Genomic DNA, 6,000 nt, shown 5'->3' with positions numbered 1-6,000 from the left:
GTTGCCTTACTGAGAAGTGGTCTGTCTAACCCCCACATGGAAGGGTAGTTAGTGTTGGTGAGTAGAGAGTTTTCTTCTGTAAGCTTTGTCTTCTCTGAAATTGAAAGGCTTTCATGGTTTTTGTCTTTAGCTTGCCGAGCTCTTAAAATTGATAATGTAATTCTTACTAGTTGAATTATGACCTACCTGCTCTTTTTCTTCTTGAGGTTTTTATAATCACTGGTTGTTGATGTTTTGAAGTTTATAGTAATATGTCATGATATGAGTCTCGTCCTCCTGTTGGGTAGAGTGGGTTTTTTCAACAGGGAAGCACCATTCACTTTCTGGAAATTTCTCTTTGTTATGTCTATGTTTCTAATGAATTTCTTTTATTCTACAATTTCTATTGCATATTTGAATCTCCAAAGTCAATTTATTTATTTATTTCCTTACTTTAAGATCTTACTTGCCATCTTTCTGAACATTTCTGTTTCTGTTGATCTGAATGCTGCCCTTGCCCACTCCGATTTCCCTTCTTTCTTATAAAAAAAAAACAGCATCTTGCTCATGCTCCCTGGGTGCTCCTCCTCTAACCTTGCTAAGGATGGGAATAATATTTTGAATTGTTCTTCTTGTGCTGTCTTTTTTCCTTCCAAGTTTTCTTTGTTTTGATCTGATTTTTATATTGTAGATATTCTTTGAGACTCTGCAGTTGTCTCTCTTATCATTTAAAAATAGGACAGGAAAATACATTTGGAAATTATTTTCTCATAGGCCCGAAGAATGAGATGCTTCATGTGAGGGTGTTGAAGGACAAGCCTGTCTGACTGCCTTGTTGCAACCCAAATGTCTAGATCATGGAATGGCTTTAGAGAGGACCCCCTCCCTAATTTTTCATGTGGAATAAAATTGTAGTGGTTACCTCTATTTGAGTTCAGTGATTTTTGTCTGGGATGAAGGGATTGTCTCTAATGTGTTAGGTAGATCTTTCCTGATTCCCTTCTACACCTCTGCCCTGAATGGATCATATTTCAACGTCTTCAGCCTCTGCTTTCCAATTATGGTCCGAGTTTCTCATGTGCATGCTTAGCTGCTTCCCCCGACCCAACACCCCAACTTGAAACTCCAAGCATTCAGTGAGTTAGAACCTCTCGTTCCTGAACCCTTCAGGACTTCCTCTGAGTTGACCCATTGTCTGGGACTGTCTGCCTCTGCAAGCCCAAGAGTTCACTTTTTCAGCCCCTTGATACATTTTTAAAAATCTCTTAATGTCTTTTGTCTCTGCTGTCTCTTCTAACCACCTACTTCTGTAGTCTTGAACCATATTTTCTTCTTTTCCTCAGAAAGATCTTGAAGAAAAAAGAAAACGAAAAAATACATTGATGTTCTAAAATTTCAGTTATTTCTTTTTTTTTTTTTTTATTTTTCGAGACAGGGTTTCTCTGTAGCTTTTGGTTCCTGTCCTGGAACTAGCTCTTGTAGACCAGGCTGGCCTCGAACTCACAGAGATCCGCCTGCCTCTGCCTCCCGAGTGCTGGGATTAAAGGCGTGCGCCACCACCGCCCGACTTATTTCTTAAATTTTAACACAGCTAAGCCATTTTAGCTATCATCTTAATATAAATTATGCATATATGTGTATATATAAAAATTCTATATTATTTGCCTTTTAGCTTATTGTTGGAGGTAGCCTAGTGAATAAGTGGGTCGATTTCAAGCTAAAGTGACTTATAGAAGATGACGTTTCCTGAGGATTGATAGTCTGAGCAGCTTTCTGAAGGCTGAAGCACCCCTTTTCTCTGGCTGTCACAGGCTGCCAGTGAGATGTGGCAGAGAGATGTGGTGTCACTCCACAGTGGCTCACACTGGACTGATTGTGTGATGACTCCAAGTGTGAAGACGCATGTAGACACGCCCTTATCTAGAAGAGCGTCTCCTGTATACCTTACTCCATTGTCCCATAGAGGCTGTTCCTTCCAGGGACAGCAACATAAACGGGCACTTCACCAGCGATTTTCATATGTAACTTAAAGTGTCACTTCTCACTCTGTGAATACATTTGCACTGCTCAGCTTATACAGGATAAATGTGTTACTTACATTATGAAAACTTTAAAGAAACAATTGTTGCTTTTAACATACCCACTGTGCCAGAGGTGTGTAAGGACCCAGGTGTCGTGGAGCCACAGCTCAGGTCTGCATCTGGACTACACTGCTAAGTAGTTGTGTGACCTTGAACGAATCTCTGAAATACTGTGGCCCTTGTTTCCAACAGATCAAAACGAAGATAAGAATCACATTATCCGTGGCTTAGGGTGCATGAAATAAGATAACACATGCAGGGCATTTAGATGACGGCAGCGCAATCCATCTTCCTAGAACGGAAGACCACAGTCTAGACCCACTTCTCTTCCCATATCCTCGGGGATTTGAAAACGTAAAAGCAACTGATCGTAAATCATTTCCTTTAGCTCCTTAACTCCGTGACCTGGAGCCAGGAAGCTTATACTTGAGTCACGATTTTGGCACCGTGTGGAAGTGACTTAGACAACTCTTGCAAAATGAATGCAGAGAGATCCTCTAGTTAATTTGACCGTTTTACACAAATTGGCAAGGAAAAGAAGAGTGTGCTGAGTACTGTGTAATCTTTCTTATGACCCTGGTGGTTTTATTTTAAATGATAACTTTTTTATGGATTATTTTCATTTATTTATTTTTAAATGTCATATATTCACATGATGTATTTTGATCTTATCCACCCATCCAGCACCATCTTCAAACTCTTTCTAGGACCCACCAACCCATGTTTTTCTCAACTTAAAGTATTCATTAAAAGTTTTATAATTATTAATAGCCCCTGAGTCCAATTAGTCTTGGCAGTGTAGGGATGGATATGGGACCATCACTTTAATTTTTTTTTAAAAAAATTGGCATAAGTGCAGCATCAGAAAGCACATAGCGGCAGGACATGGCTAACCATGATGTAAATTTAAAATATTGACACACTGTTGGAATTAATACATACCCATTTAGTTTTTTATTAGAAAGAGTTAGCTCAACAACTTTTCAGACTCTAAAACTTGATAACATTTTTTTTAAAAAAAATCACTTAAATTAAAACTACTAAGCTATGTAACACATCTCTAAGCTTTCAGGGATAATCACATATGACCCTTGTTCCTCCTACTTGGAATGAGATTTTGAGAGGTCTTTGTTTTCCACATCTGAAAAACAAATGTAGGTTCTTGTGCTATGACATCTGGATTTTGTAGGCATGGCGTATACACCCCATGGAGTCAATTACAATATCTGTATTTGCAGAGATGGGGTGTACGCTATAGTGTTGTCATCTGAGTCTGGACCTCTCCCTCCCTCAGCCCTCCTCCACCCATCCCTCTACTGTGTTCCATTTCCTCTCATTTTATCTCCTTTGGGAGAAGGGCCAGTCCAGCAGGATGGCGTATGATGCATGTAGTGACTGTCCTATGCATGGGTGCCCGAGTCAGGAGAAACTCGCAAGGCCAGGGATTTGGGGCCAGGCTAGAAAAAAACAGTAGGATCCTGCCTCTAAAATAAAAACAAAGTTTTAAAAAAATTATGTAACCCTTCAGCTAGGTCCTATTTGGGAATAAACCCCCATGCAGGTAGATACTCTCATTGGGACTTTGAATGGGATTTTCAAACAGATAAGCTTTGGTAATGAAAAAGTTCAGAAGGAATAAAAATATCCAGAGTTGAGGATGCTGTAGCGTAAGCAAGCAGTTGTACCATGGACAAAAAGTGAGAATGTGAGAACGTCGCTTCCAGAACCACTCTTAGTTATGACACCAAGCTCAAGTTCAAAGATGGAGACTCATCTTTGAACTACAACCCGCTTCAAAACAGTAGAAAAACTCACAAAACTTTACCATGAATTTTTGGTCATTTCAAAAGCAGCTGATGAAATTAGCTCGAGGATGAAGGGTCTAAAGGCCAAGAGCTTTCTAAGTGCAAGCGCCAGGAGTTCAAAATGAGCTCAATTAGCTTAATAACAAAGAGAAAATGATTTGTCAGGGGTACAGTAAGATGAGATAAACAACAGAAAGTGAGGCAAAAGCGGTAAGATATGAAGCAATGACACGGATTCCCCATGCCACCCAAAGCCATGGTAGGGTTTGAACCAGAGGAATGCCATAATCTCATGTATTGCATAGAAAGATCATGTTGGCTGCCCATGTGGCTGTGGGACTCTTCCCTGACAGAAACACCGAAGTACAAAAATGAAGTGTGGGGAAAATATGTTGATTTAGAACTGCTTTGGGGACCTGGAATTTTCTCCTGCATAAAGCCAGCAGAGAGTTGGATATGCAAAACCAGAAATGAGGTCTATGAGTCAGAATATGTGGTCGTTGCAGCTATGGTTTGAATGACGTCATTGGGCCTGCTGTTTACAGTAAAGAGGGCATGGCTGTTGCCATGGTGACACCACCATTTATTCTGCATTTAAGAAGCAGATAGAGGAGGGGGTACAGTCCATTCTGCTTTTAGGTAAAGTGAGATACGTTATGAAAAGTTGCTGAGGCAAGGGATTGACTCTTTGAGATGGTATCCAATGGACTCCTCTGCACTCCCTTGTTGTGTGGCCTTGGAAAAAGAATTTAGCTCCAACTTTTCCTAAGTGTAAGATAGGGATGACAGTTGGGTCTGCTAAAGCGTTGTGAGAATTATGACCATACGTTAAAGACCTTAGAGAAGGACGAAGTACAGAGACAGAACTTAGTCCATGTCACCACTATTCTTTAAGAAATATAGCACCACTAGTGCCTTATGGATAATCATCTATTTTTTTTTCAATCGGTAACTGATTTCGTCAGTGACATGGACTAATGATCTGGGTTGATTTTGTGGTTAGGATCGCTAATGAAACTAACTCAGTACAGATAACTTACTTATTGTTGTGTATGTATTAGTACCAAATATCTAAATGTAACTCCAAATTGTAATTTAGTGATGTCTAAACCAGGCTTAAAGTAAAGATTAAAGAGCTTATGTTCTAGATCGGATTCTTTCTCTCCCCCCTGCTCTCTCTCGTTCTCTTTCTTCCTCCCTCCCCCCTCTCTCTCTTCCTGTACTTCTTTGCTTTCCTGTCTTCTTTCCTTTACTCTATTTTCTCAGTCTCTCTTGTATGTGCCTTCTGTCTTTCAGCTCCGCATTCTCCTTTCCATCAGCTTCTGCCCCCAAATGTGCTCGGTCTGTGATAGATTAAAACTAGGATGCTCTTGTGTCACCCTTCCTGGGAAGTTTATGTCTAGTCACCTCAGATGTGGGGACAACAGAAAAACAAACATTAAAAATCCCACTCAGCTCCAGCTTAGTAAACAGCAGAGTTTCTACAGTAATTTACAGGGGCATAGAGGACTCAGGAGGTGCATCACCAAAGAGCCCGCCCCAGCATGGGGGATGACTCAGAGCAGCAATATCCCTGAGTATCTTATGTTCTCCCACTGCAGAGTCTCTTCCCTCTTAGTTAGTTATATCCATAAGTGATAAAGTGATGTTTGCAGAACATGGCAGCCATCAGGGCATGGGAGGAGACAGCCATTGTGTTGATCTTGAGGTGAAGCTGATAATTCAAACTCAGCTCCACTGTTTCATAGTTGTTTGACCTTGATCCGATTGCACCATTTCTGTTTCCTAGTTTCATCATTTGTGAAGGGAGCATAGACTTTAATTTTCTTTTATATTTATTTTAATTTACATATATAAGTGTTTTGCCTATGTGTATGTCTGTGCATCAGGGACCTGAGCATTGGCTCCAGGAAACTGGAGATACTGATAGTTGGAAGCCACCATGTTGTGCTGGGAACCAAACTTAGGTACTCTGCAAGAATAACAAGTGTTCTGTACTGCTGAACCATCTCTCTAATCCCTAGGCATAGACTAAGTCACCATGAACCTTTAAGGTATTATCTTCCCACTTTTGTCTCTGCATGCAGTACAACAGAAACAAGCTAAATAGAAGTAAATCCCAAGCTTGTCAATTT

This window comes from Microtus pennsylvanicus, chromosome 7 (genome assembly GCF_037038515.1).
Source record: "Microtus pennsylvanicus isolate mMicPen1 chromosome 7, mMicPen1.hap1, whole genome shotgun sequence".
NCBI classification, from domain to species: domain Eukaryota; kingdom Metazoa; phylum Chordata; class Mammalia; order Rodentia; family Cricetidae; genus Microtus; species Microtus pennsylvanicus.
Note: the sequence above shows the minus strand (reverse complement) of the source record.